The following is a 19,407-nucleotide window of genomic DNA, read 5'->3' as shown; positions in this document are numbered from 1 at the left end:
AAGTTTCCTTTCCCTAGAGTCCACCACCCTGACACTTTCAGTGTCCCAAATGGATTACAATATCCATGAGGGTTGTACTAAGTGTCTAGATAGGGATTAGGTGAGAAGCCCTCATTAAGTCCCCCTGGAAAGTACCATGGAGCTGCCTGGATGAATCAAGGATGGACAGCAACTTACCTAGACCCAGATGCTGCAGGGTTCTCATTTAAATTTGACGCTTCCCACTCCCATTCTGCATTTTTTGATAGGATTCATTTATAAAACACACAAAGATAAAATTTCAAAACAATGACTACAGAATATTCAACTCCAAGCACAGCTAAACCCTAGCAAGTTCACTGGTCCATGAAGCCAAATTTGATGAGAAGAATTTATGGAGTTAAGCACTGTTCTTTTGGACCAATTATACTGCTATCCATAACTTACCCTGATTTCTGTTTATGAAAATAAAGAGAGCTCAACATTTCTCTAGTATACACCCACCTGGGGCCTTAAGCTCAGATTATAGGACTGGAAACTTGTTGTGAAGATAACTGCTTAAATAGGAACACTGGAGGATATTAAGAAAAAAAAAAAACAAAAAAAACACAGAAACAGTGAAAGAAAATGATATTCTAGGTCAAGTAAATAGCATGATATATACACTAAGAAAGGAAATATAAACCATATTTTGGGGGAAAAAAAGAACATTGACATATATTGTTGAGTTAAGGAAGAGAGGTAAAATAATAGTGGGAATCAGATTGAAAAAAATAAATTGCTTTGATTGTAAATCATTTTCACTCAATGTAAAGACTATTTGAAACTCAAAAGTGATCTACTAAAGGGAATTATATGGCCTGATATTAATTGGTTGATATAGATTTCAGTTTTATTGATAAAATTTTGTGTTTTGTTTTGTTTTCTCTCTTAGCCTATTAATAACTACCATTGTGGCTGGACTGACCTTATAGTTCTTATTATGATTTCAAGACACCGTTCAGCAATATCATCAAGAAACTTTGAAAAAATAAAGGTTGATTAATTATGATGAAAGTGAAAGTCATTCAGTTGTGTCTGACTCCTTGCAACATGAGCCCATCAGACTCCTCTGTCCATGGAATTCTCCAGGGAAGAATACTGGAGCATGTAGGCCATTTTCTTCTCCAGGGGATCTTCCCAACCTAGGGATTGAACTCAGGTTTTCCACATTTCAGGTAGATTCTTTGCCACTGAGCCACCAGGGAGCCCAAAATGTTAGTCAGTCAGTCATGTCCAACTCCTTGAAACCCCTTGGACTGTGGCCCACCAGGCTCCTCTATCCATGGAATTCTCCAGGAAAGAATAACAGAATGGGTAGCCCTTCCCTTCTCCAGGAATCTTCCCGACCCTGGAATCAAACCCAGGTCTCCCACATTGCAGGCAGACTCTTTACCATTGAGGCACCAAGGAAACCCTGATTAATTATAAGACCTAGAAATTGCACAGTGCAACTGGAGTCATACAGCAGGGAGTTGGGAATGGAAAATGTGGAGAGTGAAGGAGAATCAGAGCTAGAGTGGGTAAAAGAGTGCACTGGTCTGAGGTTCTGCTTTTATTGGGGATGAAGGTAATAGTCTAGAAGTTTTGTGGGCTCACTATTGCTGAATTTAAAACAAAAGTGGTAATTTGAAGTGTGGGGGAAAAATAAAAAGTGGCCCAAATTATCAGTTATGGAAATCAACCAGGATTTCTAAAAAAAATAAGCCTCAGTGTTGAGAGGTGGCCTGGTACTTTATCTAGTCAAGTTTCTGGGGATGTATTTATTCTAGATAGCTGACTTGGCAGTAGATAGTCCTTGAAGTGGTTGCCTCAGCAATCAAAGTTTAAGCTAGGCACTTGCATCAAAAGAAAAGAAAAGAAAATGTTCATTTTGGCAGTACGTATACTAAAATTGGAATGATACAGAGATTAGCATGGCCCCCGTTCTAGGATGAAGCACAAATTCATGAATCATTTAATATTTTTTCAAGGCAAGATCCTCTATGACCCCTCTCCTAGAGTAATGCAAATAAAAACAAAAGTAAATGAGTGGGACCTGAATTAAACTTAAACACTTTTGCACAGCAAAGGAAACTATAATGAAGTCACTCAGTCGTGTCCAGCTGTTTGTGATCCCATGGACTGTAGTCTACCAGGCTTCTCTGTCCATGGGATTTTCCAGGCAAGGGTACTGGAGTGGGTTGCCATTTCCTTCTCCAGGGGATCTTCCTGACCCAGGGATCGAACCCAGGTCTCCTGCATTGCAGGCATATGCTTTGCCCTCTGAGCCACCAGGGAAGCAAGGTGAAAAGACAGCCCTCAGAATGGGAGAAAATCATAGTAAATGAAACAACTGACAAAGGATTAATTTCCAAAATATATAAGCAGCTCATGCAACTCAATACCAGAAAAACAAACATCACTGACTTGATGGACGTGAGTCTGAGTGAACTCCGGGAGTTGGTGATGGACAGGGAGGCCTGGCATGCTGCAATTCATGGGGTCACAAAGAGTCAGACACGACTGAGCTACTGAACTGAACTGAATAATGGTTTGAGACTTCCCTGGTGGCTCAGATGATAAAGAATCTGCCTGCACTGCAGGAGACGTGGGTTTGATCCTTGGGTTGGAAAGATCCCCTAGAGAAGGAAATGGCAACCCACTCTAGTATTCTTGTCTGGGAAATCATATTGATATAGGAGCATGGTGGGCTACAGTCCATGTGATCACAAGGGATCAGACATTACTTAGGAACTAACACAACAACAAATGATAATTTTGAGTTAACTGTAAGGGTTACATGTCACAAAACTCATTAGCTAAATTTCAAACTGTAAGTTATGTGTTAGAGGGTAAACTATAAATTAAGAACCTGAGTACTAACATTTTGAGAAGGTGGGAATCCCTAAATTCCCAACTAGAAATAAGCCTTGTGGATGGGAATTTTGTGGAAGAATAAAAGTGTAAATTTTCAAATTTATGGGAACCAACACAAATTACATGAGGAAAAAAAATGAAAAATTTAGTGTTGAAATTAGAGAATGTGTTGAGAATAAAGTCAAATACATAACTGCAAAACTTGAAGGACATTTTGAAATTTCTGATACAGGAATCATATGGTGAAGAAGATCAGGATCCTTTCATATCTCAGTCTTGATGAGCAAATGCTGAAGGCAAAGTCAAGGTAGACCAGTAGGGGAAAAAAAAAAGAGAGAGAGAGAGAAATATAATTTTAAGTAAGACTGGTTTAATAGTTTGACAAAACAGAAGCCACATGCAACTGTGTGCTAGTTGTAAGTTTGGTCAGAACACACAGGAAAATAGGGAAATAGATGCACATAATACAGAGAGTAGATTTTTTTAAAATTGATATTTTCACCATTGTGGTCAGTATGTTCTTTCAAAATTTGAGCTGGCAAATCATCAAATGAGTGGGGTATTAGACTCTTCATGTGTGGTAGAACTTTCAATACATCTTCATGGCAGTCCTGAAATATAAGACCAGAATCTAGTAAGATACTAAAGTTTATCTCCAGGGACAACAATTTATACCAAAAGAATAAGTACAAATTCCTCTACTGCAGTTGTAAGTTCCAAACCTACTACCTTATGGATTTGAGTAATTAAAACTATAAAATGAGCTAGTCTTATATATGCACTTAAACTCATGTGTTGAAATCCCTGTCCCCAGTACTTCAGAATGTGGTTTGGAGATAGAGGACCTTAAATAGGTAATTATGGTTATATGAGGTCATTAAGGTGACCCCAATCCAATATGAATGATATTCCTATAAAAGGTTAGGATACACACACACACAGATGGAACACCATATGAAGAAATAGGAATAACAAGAATATCTACAAGCCAAAGAGAGATGACTCAGAAGAAATCAACTATGCACACACCTTGCTCTCAGACTTCTAGCTTCTGGAACTGTAGGAACATAAATTGATGTGACTAGGCTACCCAGTGTGTGATACTTTACTATGGAAGCCCTAGAAGACAAATATATCCTTCCTATATAAATTCTAAGAAAGATTTGTCAATTATATCTAGAAAAGCTAAAGGAGGGTCCAACTGATATTTGGTCATGCCAGTTTAGAAAAATACATGTTTTTAATATACTTCAATTCAGTTCAGTTCAGTTCAGTCGCTCAGTCATGTCCGACTCTTTGAGACCCCATGAACTGCAACATGCCAGGCCTTCCTGTCCATCACCAACTCCCAGAGTTCACCCAAACCATGTCCATCGAGTTGGTGATGCCATCCAGCCATCTCATCCTCTGTAGTCGCCTTCTCCTCCTGCCCCCACCCCCCAATCCTTCCCAGCATTAGGATTTTTTCCAATGAGTCAACTCTTCACATGAGGTGGCCAAAGTATTGGAGTTTCAGCTTCAACATCAGCCCTTCCAATAAATACCCAGGACTGATTTCCTTTAGGATGGACTGGTTGGAACTTCTTGCAGTCCATGGAACTCTCAAGACTCTTCTCCAACACCATAGTTCAAAAGCATCGATTCTTTAGCACTCAGCTTTCTTCACAGTCCAATTCTCACATATATACATGGCTACTGGAAAAACCATAGCCTTGACTAGATGGACCTTTGTTGGCAAAGTAATGTCTCTGCTTTTCAATATGCTATCTAGGTTGGTCATAACTTTCCTTCTAAGAAGTAAGTGTCTTTTAATTTCATGGCTGCAATCACCATCTGCAGTGATTTTGGAGCCCAGAAAAATGAAGTGTGACACTGTTTCCACTGTTTCCCCATCTATTTCCCATGAAGTGATGGGACCAGATGCCATGATCTTCGTTTTCTGAATGTTGAACTTTAAGCCAACTTTTTCATTCTCCTCCTTCACTTTCGTCAAGAGGCTTTGTAGTTCCTCTTCACTTTCTGCCATAATTGGAGGTGTCATCTGCATATCTGAGATTATTGATATTTCTCCCAGCACTCTTGATTCCAGCTTGTGCTTCTTCCAGCCCAGCGTTTCTCATGGTGTACTCGGCATATAAGTTAAATAAGCAGGGTGACAATATACAGCCTTCAGTTCAGTTTAGTTCAGTTCAGTTGCTTAGTCGTGTCTGACTCTTTGTGACCCCATGAATCGCAGCATGCCAGGCCTCCCTGTCCATCACCAACTCCCATAGTTCACTCAGACTCACGTCCATCGAGTCAGTGATGCCATCCAGCCATCTCATCCTCTGTCATCCCCTTCTCCTCCTGCCCCCAATCCCTCCCAACATCAGAGTCTTTTCCAGTGAGTCAACTCTTCGCATGAGGTGGCCAAAGTACTGGAGTTTCAGCTTTAGCATCATTCCTTCCAAATCCCAGGGCTGATATTCTTCAGAATGGACTGGTTGGATCTCCTTGCAGTCCAAGGAACTCTCAAGAGTCTTCTCCAACACCACAGTTCAAAAGCATCAATTATTCGGCACTTAGCTTTCTTCACAGTCCAACTCTCACATCCATACATGACCACTGGAAAAACCATAGCCTTGACGTACTCCTTTTCCTATTTGGAACCAGTCTGTTGTTCCATGTCCAGTTCTAACTGTTGCTTCCTGACCTGCATACAGGTTTCTTAAGAGACAGGTCAGATGGTCTGGTATTCCCATCTCTTTAAAAATTTTCCAGTTTATTGTGATCCACACAGTCAAAGGCTTTGGCATAGTCAATAAAGCACAAATAGATGTTTTTCTGGAACTCTCTTGCTTTTTTGAATATACTTACTTACATTCAAACATGTATAAATAGAGTAAAATGCCATGAAAGAGAAGTTTCTGAATAGATAAACAGAATATATAATTGATGACTATATTTTTTTCAGATCAATTCATTAGTTAAATTAGAGGCAACAGCTAAAGCATGCTTTCCTTGAAAATTAAACAACTCTTTATGAAATAAATATATTTCTGATGACACCAAACCTTAAGCAATCTGTCTATATCCTTTATGTCTAAATAAGAAACCTATAACTATAATCACATGAACCTTAAGATTTTCTAACTCTTTAATATTAGTTTGAATTTTGAGAGTTTTTCAGTATTAATAGGATGTATTTTAATAATTCATTTTTAAACTTGTTTCACAGCTGCTTCCCACTTTACATTTCATTTTAAATTTCTTTCTCTATTCTTATTATTTCCTAACATTTCATTTATTCTCCATAAATATCATTAAAACAAGTATAATGGTAGAAATGATTTTTATTGCAGATATGGGACAGCAGATGATGACAATAGATGTGGCAATAAAAAAAAAACATATACTAAACATGATTGTCTTAAAATTAGATCTTCATTACACATAAAGGGTAATTTAATATTTTTCCTGGTTTTCTTACGTCCTTTTTCGCTACTTTACCCTTGCCACTTAGGATAACTTTAGCACTAGCTGCCAGCTTCACTCTCTCCATCTCAATCAACAACAAGAACAATAATTTCCTTTTTATTTCTTATGTAGAGGAATTGACTTTTCTAATGTAAATATCTTTTATCTGGGCTATGCTTAGAAGACCTCATCTCTCATGCTTAATTATCTTATTATTCTATTTCAAGGTATTTTATTTAAGATAAAGAAAACTTTTCCTGTTAATTCAACTAAATCAATCAGCATGCAGCTTTTTTCACTTGATCACAAGAAAATAATTTACAATCAATAATTTAATGAGAAGCTGGGTGCATGCCAATTTGCTTCAGTCAGGTCTTTAACTGGAGATGGATAAGATAACAGAATAATCTAAACCAAAAAGAAAAGAAAGTCTTAAACTACCATGCAATGTCCTTAGAAGTAGTAAAAGCAGAAAGTATAACAATAATGGTGTTACTGGCTAGCACATACAAAAATTCTATTAAAATCGTGAAGGGAAGGATAAATGAATAGCATGAATAAGAATAATATAATTGATAAGTAAGAATGCACTGATTTAAGATTTAATGCACTTCACCCAGTTCATACAGTTCATGATAGGGCTCCTAATGGGTGGAGACTTTTCACGTAGTCATAGTATTGATTACCCTCTTTTGCTTCACTCCCAATATGTGGTTCAGGGAACCACACTCATTAAGAGCTGTTCTCCTAGCTGGCTTTTAATCCTCAAGGGATTAAAGGACAGGAGAAGAAGAATCATCCTACACCGATGCTACCAACACCTCACAGTAACTATGACATCGCTTTGCACCATTTTTCTGCTGAGAGAGAGCAGCAGCATGCAATGATCTTCCCATGGCAAAGCACTCAAGAGAAAAGCTGTCCCATTGTTTGACCTGGTTTCTACCCATGATGATGAATTTCTGCTTCCAGAGATTGCTGCTTTCCCTCAATCTTAGGCCACTCTCTTTGCCCAGTTTTGAGTTCTTTATCAGTTTTCATTTGATTTCCATTCACTCAGTCATTCACTTCTATCTCCAAAGCTGAGCTTGGACTGGGCCTGAGCAATTGAGATTTGTCTCTGTCTTTCCATTTTTTGTGGTTTAATGCATACTTAAATTTGAATGAATACAGTTATTTGGGGCAAAGCAAGAAGTGAAACTAGAAGGTTAGAATCTGCATAGGGAAAGTGTATAGCTAGATGTAGGGAGAATGTCTTCTAAAAGCCATAGATAGTCAGAGACAGAAATGCTGTATCCTGAAATCTAGTAATCCATATCACTTGACATGCTCACATAGATGCTCCAAGGAATACTTAAGAGATACATTTTAGAGATGATTCATGTTGAAAATATCTCAAGGATTATTATTCTAGATTTATCCTTAGATTTCCAAACATATTACATGGTACTTAATCTTGGTATGAATAAAATTACATCTTTACTTCTTTCTCTAAAAAATGTATTTCCATTGTTTATGTATGTTTTTGATTTAACATTCTTTATCCCAAAACTGTGTTGCACAATTCAGTGTTCTGTCACTATTACCCACTCACACACTCTGAAACTTATTTTATTTCTAACTGTAAGAACTGCAAGTGTAATTATCATGGATGCTATTTGTTTTTGCATTCAAGAACTTAGGAAATATAAAAATTATAGCATGTATTATAACTTTCTGAGAACCATAAAATGAATTCTTAAACAGATTCAGCACTACAAATAGATTTCCTGTTATTTGTCTCCCACTACCTCAATCTGGTAAGAAAACTAGAAGTCACTATCCAGATACCTTCCTCTTACATTTACTCATAGTAATATTTTTCATTCATAACATGCTATATGTGTTTCATATACTTGTTCTGTAACTGCCTATGGAAGCACTTTTTTTTTTATAGACAATTTCATTTTTATAATACACTAGGCTCCAGATTAGACTGAGTGCAGTTCTGTTTGAATCATTTAACAAGGAGAGTCTTGAAATCAGAGCTGTGTTTTCTTATAAATTATTAGATTTCTCCAGATACCATGTTCAATGATGACCAAAACCAGAATTCTTCCATCTGGTGTACTTGAAAGTGAAAGTGAGAGTGAAAGTCACTCAGTCATGTCCGACTCTTTGCAATCCCATGAACTATACAGTCCATGGAATTCTCCAGGCCAGCATACTGGAGTGGGTAGCCTTTCCCTTCTAGAGGGGGTCTTCCCAACCCAGGTATCAAATCCAGGTCTCCCACATTGTGGGTGGATTCTTTACAAGCTGAGCCACCAGGGAAGCCCAATAATTACTATCCCTTTTCCAGCAGATCTTCCTGACCCAGTAGTCAAACCAGGGTCTCCTGCATTGCAGGTGGATTCTTTACCAACTGAGCTATCAGGGAAGCCCATCTGGTATACTTACTAGTGAATTATTGTCCAATGAATAAATAAAATTGAAACAGCAAGGCATGATGCAAAAATACTAAAATAACTGAAAGCAGACCATAGAGATAGATGGCAGGTAGGTAGACAGGTAGGTGTATAAGTAGATAGGTATGCCAGTGGATGGATGGATGGGTAGATAGATAAATATATAGGTGGAAGGATATTCCTCACTAGTGACCTTTAGAGAAATTTGTTATAACAATGATTACCCCTCTCTCATTTTTGCAGAGATTGATCCAGATTTTAGCAAGTTATTCCTTTCCTACCTGAGAAAGGTATACATTGCAAAGGGATTTTGAATAATACCTTATTCAAAATTGCTTTCATACTTTCCCTGAACTATCACTTTCTTGATGAGGCCACATTTTGTGTAAAAAGAAAATTATGCATGCCCATAAAACCTTCATGTAAGTTTTGGATACTTATAGGTTTTATATTAATATCTTCTTCCTTGGAGGTAAACTTTATATGTATACTTCATGAAGAAAATTTAGAGACTTTATTGTTTTGTTCTTCTGGATGCTTGTCTTTACTCAGGGTGTGCTGGCCATTATCTCTTTGATAGAGGGTGTAGTTGGTGTTGATTTATCTGAAGCCTGTGCAGGATATGAGTCAGGGCTTCCTCTCTGTTATATATGCCAATGTCCTGTTGGGTGTGAAGTCTGCCCCCCAGTTGTTGGATAAGAAGCTCTGAGGGTCAAGTTCAACCAGGTTTTGTTGCCCATGAGTGTGCACTTTGCCCCAAAAGAGGGACTGATAATGCAGGTAAGGCCTGTGTGGTCACCCAGGACCAATGAATCATCTCTGTATGTATCCATGGTTCTGCTCAGAAGCAGTCCCCATCACAAACCTTTCTCTTTTATTTTCATCACAGATCTAGTTAGTGTAAAGCTGTTGTGTTTAGTAGTCTGGGCCTAGAGCTGGTGGTTTGGAGTTGTGGCTATGCAAGAATTGAGGCGACTGCACTGCTGCCTGAGATCTTGGCTGCCTCTGTGGCAGTCTTCTCCCAGGACCTGTCTGCCCCAGATTTAGCAAGTTTCAGTGTGGACTGAGCAGAACTGGAGTACTCTCTCTGGGAGACAAACCACTGTGTACTTCTGAGTGTGCCGACAATGACTGCCACCCTCCCACTGTAACAGCCCAGATCCTCCAGGCTGCCTCTGTGTAGCTAAATGAGTCCTATGCCAGGGGCTCTCTGCCCTAGATTCAGTGGTTAGCCTTTGCATACTGTTGGGTCACCAACTCCCTCTGCACACACTGACAAAGGCCAGTTTTGACTGTGTTGGAGCTTTTCTGCCAGTTTCCAGTTAGTTTTCCATGAGAATTATTCCACATGTGTGTGCATCATATGTGTGTGTGTATATATATATATATACATACATATATTACTATTGCTACATTGTGATGAAGCTAAATACAGGTATATTAGCAGTAGTGGTTTGGGCAGGACCTGATGGTAGTTTTTACTCTTAAGCATTACTGGAGATGAGATTTGAGGGCTACTAAAGAATAACCAGGACTTCCCCGGTGGCTCACATGGTAACGTGTCTGCCTACAATGCGGCAGACCCGGGTTCGATCCCTGGTTCAGGAAGATGCTCTGGAGAAGGAAATGGCAACCCACTCCAGTACTCTTGCCTAGAAAATCCCATAGATGGAGGAACCTGGTAGGCTACAGTCCATGGCGTTGCAGAGAGTCGGACACAACTGAGCGACTTCACTTCACTTAGGAATAACCATAGAACTTGAAATTGAGTTGTGTTGCAAAAGTAGTTGAGATATTGTACTTATTGTTGGAGTCTGAAGTTCAAATAATGTCTTAGAGTAAATGGTGATAGTTTCCTCATTAAGATATTATGACAGATGAATAATTTTTTTTTGCCCACTTGATTTAATGATTCATTTTCCTCTAAGGATTTTTTTTTCCAGTTTTATTGAGGTATAATTGACAAAAGTACACATCATGGTTATTTGATATACATATATATTGTGAAAGGATTCCTCCCATCTAACTAATTAACATATCCATATTTGTTAACACTGTATTGTTTAATGAAAATTACTAAGAGAACTGATATATTAACACCCCTCATTGTTCCAACATTGATGACTATGACCAAGCACTGACACTATTAAACACTGTCTTTCTTTAATATGTTTTGTATCTTATGGTTAATATCATGACTGATTTTGTGTATAACTGAGAAAAAAATATCATGTTTACTTGAAGCATGTAGCAGAATAACAAAGCTAATGCCCAAACTACTGTGCTTTTGAAGTTATCCCAGTTTTATTCATAACATTAATTGGAGAATTTGCCTGTTGACCAAAGATACCTCACATGCTGTGCATTTTGAAAGATCAAATCTGTGGAATAATTTATTAAAGAAATAACATTCAGTGATGGTATTAATAAAAATACTCTCTACTTTAAAGAGTATGGCACATACATGGCCCACATGCTGTCCCTCTGTTCTTCCATTTCCATCAAGATACAATATCCTACTAAGCCTTTTGAGAATCCTCCTCAACATAGCACTGTGCATCCAGTTAATCAGAGATGGTATGAGAGTTGGAATTCATTTGTCATCCCCATTTTGTGCATACCTGTCCAGTCGCTTCAGTTGGGTCTGACTCTTTGCTATCCCATGGACAGTAACCCACCAGGCTCTTCTGTCCATGGGATTGTCCTGATGAGTAGGTTGCCATTTCCTCCTCCAGGGGGATCTTCCCAACCCAGGAATTGAACCCACAGTCTCCTGTGGTTCCAGCACTGCAGGCAGATTCTTTACCACTGAGCCACCAGGGAAGCCCATTCCCATTTTAACAGTAAGTAAAGCCTTTGTTCCCCCCAAATAATCATTTTAAGTGTGTATCATCTAGGTTTTTCTCCCACCATAAGTATAGTTTTCTGGTTTTTGTCAACAAGATCTGCTGTCCCTTATCTTCTCAGCTCGTCTGAGCTCACAGACAGCTGTGGATGTTTCTAGCAAACTGACAGTCCTACCTTAAACACCAGAATCTCTTAGTCTCTGCTTCAGAACTTTCTCTGGCACTACAGGTTTCTCTTGATTAGGGACAACCCAGAATTGTGGGAAAGTGCAGTCTGCAATACTCAGTGAGGAGCAATCTATTTCCCCAAGTGGGAGAGAAGAATCAGAGGATAAATGTCCTGGCCTTGCCATTCCCTTATGGCTCAGCTGGTAAACAATCCCACTGCAATGTGGGAGACATGAGTGTAATCCCTAGGTTGGGAAGATCCCCTGGTGAAGGGAACAGCTATCCATTCCAGTAATCTGGCTTGGAGAATTCCATGGACTGCATAGTCCATGGGGTTGCAAAGAGTCTGCCACCGACTGAGTGTCTTTCACTTTCATTTTCACTTGCCATTCCACTGTAGGAAGGTCCCGGTATGTGTTCTCCATGGCTTATCAAAAGTTCCAGAGGGGGACTTAGTGATTATCTGCTCATTAGTGTTTCATTTCCCTGATTTTCTTTCTTCATTCTTCATTTGTGTTTCCTAGCATCACCCAAGTCCTCATGTCAGGGTCTGCTCTTAGAACTAAAGCTAAAATGGTGTCTTTTGTCTTCATGTTATGTAGAACATTTATTCACAAACCTCAGTCAGTGAACTTCCTGCTGATGATCCATAGACTGAGATGCAAGCTCTAACTCACCACTTCATAGAAAATCCAATAAAAACATCTTTTTTCCCTTCTATGGAAAGTCCCACAGGAGAATTATCTGATAGCACTATAGGTCAGAAATCCAACAGGGTTCTCACTGGCAAAAATCAACACGTCAGCACAGTAGCTTTCTTTTTTGGAGCCTCAGTTTCCTTGCCTTTTCTAGTTTTTGAAACTGTGCACATTTGCCATCACTGTCTCTATAGATGTATTTTTGATGTTGCATATTATGCGGAGGTGAGCTCTATGTCTTCCTACCCTGCCATCTTAATCCCCCTCCTTTTTACTATTGATTTTTATTCCTGTATTAGAATTATTGATAATAGTGATTTTAGTGAAATTGAAGGAAACTGGTAATATCTAAAATCTATTATTTCAGAAAATAAGTGGGTATTTTATATTGGGCATACTGTGATGTTTGTTTTCTCTTACATAAAACAAACAATTAAAGTCAATCAGTAATTTAATCTTAAATGATATTCACTTTTAACATTTGTATTTGCTCTCTAACATTGAAAAAATTACATAAACACAGACAGACACACATATACACACAGAGAAGAAAAAAATCTTCAAACCAGGAACACCTTGCAAATATTCATACCATTGCAAGTAATGAAGCATATTGTGGAGTATCTATAGAATTCTAAAATATCAAACATGACTAAAGAATGATTTATTGTACTACCTTAATTTTCCACACAAGGAGGCCAGAGAAATTATGTATTTTTTTCCAGACATATACATTGCTAAAGATAATATTTCCTTTTTCTTTTAAACAGTAACTGCTAATGTGATTTTAGTCATACTGAAAATCTTTAGCCATCACTGCAAGTCATCTCAATGATTTAATCATATATCCACTGATCACAAGCTTACAAAAGTAGCAATTCTTTAATATCTGGATTTCAATTTTACAGCTCTAAACTTTACTCAAGAAAAATTAACCAGTAAGAGAAGAAGACAATCTTCCCCTGCAAACTGTGTGATGAAAAGTCAAAATTGAGAATTGAATCATATGTCAAGATTATGGAGACGAATGTTGTCCTATACATGGAGTTCTCCATTTGAATTGATATCCCATCCTGTTTCACTTCCTGTTTGGCCTTAGTAGGAGACAAGGTCAATAAGGGTTACAGAAACAACCCATAGTTAAACAATCAATCATCTCTGCTGCTGCTTATTGTTAGAAATAAAGAAAAAGCAAATGACTAAAAGTTAGAAAACTGGATATATTTAGAAACAGGTATAATCTTCATTGATTGAAGAGTTTTCTTAATATATATTATATTTATTATGTTACTGGCCAAAAGCCTTTTTTGTATATGAATTACAGGTTTATTTTTTTATCATTTCCATATATTTCTAACAGAACTCATAGTCCACATTTGGCTCATAAAATATAGAATTAGGAAAAAACCAAGAGCCTCTGCTATAGATCAGAGTCTAAATTGATAAGTATAGTTGTTTTTAGGTGATACCAGTAGCCCTTGTAGAAGAATTAATTACATAGGTTAGAAATCAGAGCTACAAGTAATGACTCAAAAAATTGAACCTGTACTTTTTCTTCATACTACATTTGGAGGGGATATGATCCTTAATTGTTTCTATGTAGTGGAAACCTTTTTTTTTTTTTTTTTAATTCTAATCTATTTTGCCAGATCATAAACAGGAAGGGTGTGAAACTAGGTAACATAACTTCTAAGTTGAGCTAACCATTTGAGAGTGAATCCCATCACTTCATGGGAAATAGATGGGGAAACAGTGGAAACAGTGTCAGACTTTATTTTTCTGGGCTCCAAAATCACTACAGATGGTGACTGCAGCCATGATATTAAAAGACGCTTACTCATTGGAAGGAAAGTTATGACCAACCTAGATAGCATATTCAAAAGCAGAAACATTACTTTGCCAACAAAGGTCCGTCTAGTCAAGGCTATGGTTTTTCCTGTGGTCATGTATGGATGTGAGAGTTGGACTGTGGAGAAGGCTGAGCACCGAAGAATTAATGCTTTTGAACTATAGTGTTGGAGAAGACTCTTGCGAGTCCCTTGGACTGCAAGGAGATCCAACCAGTCCATTCTGAAGGAGATCAGCCCTGGGATTTCTTTGGAAGGAATGATGCTAAAGCTGAAACTCCAGTACTTTGGCCACCTCATGCAAAGAGTTGACTCATTGGATTGGGGTCAGGAGGAGAAGGGGATGACAGAGGATGAGATGGCTGGATGGCATCACTGACTCGATGGACATGAGTCTCGGTGAACTTCAGGAGTTGGTGATGGACAGGGAGGCCTGGCGTGCTGCGATTCATGGGGTCACAAAGAATCGGACACGACTGAGCAACTGATCTGATCTGATCTGATAGTCACATTGAGAGGAATCTTATCAAATGAGATTAGGCCATATCCTTGTGAGCTAAATAGCAATTGGAGAATTAGTTTGATTTTTCTAAGTCATAAGTTTCAGTTTAGGATCTTGGAGATGCCTACCCCAAGTAAGTAATTTCAAGTAGATACTCAAACTGACACATTCATTTACCAGACACATGGTTTGAGTGTATACTTCATGTACAGTGTAGTATACACTGTATACTACAGACAGCAGTAAATAAGTCCCATAATTTTCCTTCCCTGGTGAAGTTTTTATTCTTATCAAGAAAACAGGAAGAATGCAATAAATGATTTTGACTAGAGAGAGAAGTAGATAGATTAAAGATAAATTACATTGGAAAACAAATAAAATAGATTGATGGATATAGACAGACAACAGGTGGTTATATATGTTACACAGAAGAATATAGAATGTTAGAGGAGAGAAGTAGCTGGGTGACAGGGAAGTGAAGGACAAAAAGATCTACAGAGAAACATGTCTGGATCAAATGGATCACAGACCTAAATAGAAAATGTAAAACTCTAAAAGTCTTAGACTGTAAGAGAAAAACTAAATAATCTTGGGTTTGGTAATAACTTTTTAAATACAAAACCAAAGAAATTCATGAAAGAAAGAATTGATAAGCTAGACTTCATTAAAACAAATTTAAAAACTGTGCTTTATGTAAACATTGACTAGAGAATAGAAAGATAAGCCACAGAGTGGGAGAAAATATTTGAAAAAGATATATCTGATAAGTAATGTCTATCAAAAATATTCACAGAATTCTTGAAAATCAACAATAAGTAAACAGACAATCTGGTTAAAAAATGAGTCAAAACCTTGACCTCATCAAAGAAGATAGATTGCAAATAGCATATGAAAGGGTTCTCACCTGTGTGTCTTGGAAGACATGCAAATCAAAACAATGAGATACCACACCAATTAGAATGGCCAAAATCCAAAACACTGATGCTGCCAAATGCTAAGAAGTGTGTAGAGCAAGAGTAACTCTCATTCATTGCTGGTGGGAATGCAGAACTGTGAAGTTCACTATAAAAAGTAGTTTTCAAATTTCTTTTGTGTATGTGTGTATATGAGCATGTGTAATAAGTAAAGTACATATACATGCATGTGTGTCTGACTCAGTCGCTCAATTGTGTCCAACTCTTCACAACCTCATGGACTGTAGCTCGCCAGGTCCCTCTGTCTGTGGGATTTTACAAGCAAGAATACTGGAGTGGGTTGTCATTTCCTTCTCTGGGAGAGCTTCCCAACCCAGGGATTGAGCCTGTACATGTATATATCTGTATGTATACACATATATACATACACACATACCTTTTTGACTTACAAAAAGCTATAGATATTTAATGTAGACACCTTGATGACTTTATGAGTTTGGAGATAAATATATATCTTAGAAACCATCACACCAGTCTTCACTGTAAACATATTCATACCTCCAAAAGTTTCCTTTCACCTTCTTTATATATTGTTACCATTTTTAATATGATAAATACAGACCTAACCTTTTAGCAAATTTCTAAGTATATAATATAGTATTGTTACAAAACTAAACATTCTTATCATACAATCCATTAATTTGCTCCATGGTTTTTACCCAAAGTGGTAGAAAATTTATGCCTATAAAAATATCTACATATGCATGTTTATAGTAGCTTTATACATAATTGCTAACGTTTAGAATCAACTAATATATTTTCCAGTAGGTGGTGGTGGTGGTGGTTTAGTCGCTAAGCTGTATCCGACTCTTGCGACCTCATGGACTATAGCCTGCCAGGCTCCTCTGTTCATGGGATCCTCCAGGCAAGAATGCTAGAGTGGATTGTCATTTCTTTCTGCATTTCAGTAGGTAAATAGACAAATTGTGGTGTTTCTAGGTAATAGAATATTATTTAGCACTACAAAGAAATGAGCTATTAAGGCATTCAAAGACATGGAGGAATCTTAAATGCATATTACTAGATGAAAGAAGCCAGTCTAATAAAAGCTATTAATATTCCAACAATATGATATTCTTGAAAAGGAAAAACTCTGAAGACAGTAAAAAGATCATTGGTTGCTAGGGGTAGGGGGCAACAGTGAGATGAATCAACAGAGCACAGAAGAGTTTTAGGACAGTGAAACTATTATGTGTCATTATGCATTTTTAAAGACCCACAAAATGTACACCACCAATGGTAAACTACTGGTTTTATGTAATAATGATATATAAATATAGGTTCATCAGTAGTAACATGTGTTACTCTGGTGAGGGGTGTTGACAATGGAGAAAACTATGCATGCGTGGGTTCAGGGCATGCATGGGAAATCTCTGTACTCACAGATTAATTTTTTTGTAAACCTAAAACTGTTCTAAAAGTAAAATCTATTTTAAAACACTCAGGTAAAGTTTAAGCTGAAGACAATTAATTTGAAGATGTCAACAATGTGAAGTGTGTGGAGATTTGTGTTATAAGCAGAGGAAACAAGTGTGAAGCCTAAAAACCTTGCTGGTCTGTATAGTTAAATATAGAAAGAAATCCAGTATGAAAAGACCATTCTAGGCAATTTTGATACAAAAGGGCAGAGAAGTAGTGAGCAGTCAGATTATTAAAGACTTTATAACCTAGAGCAGAAGGAAAGTTTATGCTTAATGTGATGGTAATACACTCGGAAGTTTGAGTAATGGAGAAACATCATGACTTTTTGTTAAGAATGATTTACAGCATAGTGGTGAGACATGATAGAGGGGGCTTCCCCTACATTTAGGTGGAATTTGGGAGGTATCCAACAGAGTTATAATAGCTAATTGGACTTCTAGTATGAAAGTGATAGAAATGCAGTGAAAAGACCAATTCCATTATCTTGGAGGTAATCAGGAAGAATTTGTTAATTAATAAGTAGGATAAAAGGAAAAATTAATTATGAATGACCCATAAATTTTGGATTGAGTCAGCAGATTAGATACCACTGTCATTTACTGATTTGGTGAAATTTTGGAGAACCACAGGAGGGTTCTATTTGGGAAATGTTAATTTGAGAAAATGAAGAGCTCCTTGGAAGAATAGCTATGACAAATCACCTAGACAATGTATTAAAAAGTAGAAATACCAATTTGCCAAATATAGTCAAAGCTGTAGTTTTTCTAGTAATCATGTATGAATGTGAAAGTTGGGCCATAAAGAAGGCTGAGCGCTGAAGAACTGACATTTTCAAATGTGGTGCTGGACAAGACTCTTGAGAGTTCCTTGGACAGCAAGGAGATCAAACCAGTCAATCCTAAAGGAAATCAACCCTGAATATTCATTGGGAGGACTGATACTGAAGCTGAAACTCCAATATTTTGACCACCTGATGCAAAGAAGAGTCACATTAGGGGGAATGCTGGGGAAGATTGAGGGCAAGAGGAGAAAGGGGTGAGGATTTCATCTCAACCATTGAGGATGAGATGGTTGGGTGGCATCACTGACTCAATGGACATTTGAGCAAACTTAGGGAGATAATGAAGGACAGAGAAACCTGGCATGCTGCAGTTCACGGTGTCACAAAGAGTCAGACACAACTTAGTGACTGAACAACAAAAAAATTGAGATGCGCTTCCTGTACCATTCAGCAGTAAAGAATCTGCCTGTCAGTGGAGAATGTGCTGGTTCAGTCCCTGGGTTGGGATCCCCTGGAGAAGGAAATGGCAACCCACTCTAGTATTCTTGCCTGGGGAATCCCATGGACAGAAGAGCCTGGTGGGCTACAATCAATTGGTTGCAAAAGAGTCAGGCATGACTGAGAAACTAAGTGAAACAATTTTGAGTTGCCTGGAAGAGAGTGATGTAGATGCTTTAATTTAATATTTGGATATATTAATTTGGAGTTGAGTGGAGAAATCAATACTATGTTTAAAATGCAGGATTCAACAGTGTAAGAATGATCTATAAATCCCTTTGAATGGATAGGATAACTCAGGGAAATATACAGATAGAAAAGAGACAAGCTGTAAGGATAAAAATCTACCGCTGTTTGATTTGGCTATATGGAGGTTTCCTGATGACTTTGGTGCAGTTCAGTAGAATGGTAAAGGCAAATATTCAGATGTTCTTTCACTAGATATTAAATTTGAATCTAAAATTGACTTTTGAATATTATGTTAGAAAATTTTAAGGTATTTTTAGAGGTAAATGGGAGACTTTAAATGATTTCCTAAACTAATACAACATTGTAAATTAACTACACTTCAATAAATTTTGTTTTTAAAATGTTTTCCTAAATTTTCAGACTGATGCTAATATTTTCAGAAAGGGTTGAATATCTGAACACAGGATTTTACTATAAGCAGAGGGAGAATGAGGAGTTTCCTGGAAGGGGGAGAGGAGACCAACGGGGCAGGATTCAACTGTTTGCCATCACAATTGTTTCAGATCAGCAAGGTAAGACCACCTGGAAGACCATGAGCTACAACAGCCATTAACCCCTGAGTAGTTGATATATGGGGACAGAGGCCAATATTTTAAGAACAGGCAAAGAAACTATACTTCACTCTTAATAGAAAGTTAGCTT

At 37.6% G+C, this 19,407-nt stretch overlaps 1 non-coding gene across 1 annotated transcript; it reads left to right on the top strand.

Moving 5' to 3' along the window:
- The first annotated feature begins 1,884 nt into the window (after positions 1-1,884).
- Positions 1,885-1,986, top strand: LOC129651880 (U6 spliceosomal RNA). Its single transcript, XR_008714383.1, has one exon. It is a non-coding gene; the product is annotated as a U6 spliceosomal RNA (small nuclear RNA).
- The last annotated feature ends 17,421 nt before the right edge of the window (positions 1,987-19,407 follow it).

Source organism: Bubalus kerabau, chromosome 4 (assembly GCF_029407905.1).
Source record: "Bubalus kerabau isolate K-KA32 ecotype Philippines breed swamp buffalo chromosome 4, PCC_UOA_SB_1v2, whole genome shotgun sequence".
NCBI classification, from domain to species: domain Eukaryota; kingdom Metazoa; phylum Chordata; class Mammalia; order Artiodactyla; family Bovidae; genus Bubalus; species Bubalus kerabau.
This window is presented reverse-complemented; position numbering and strand designations above follow the sequence as displayed.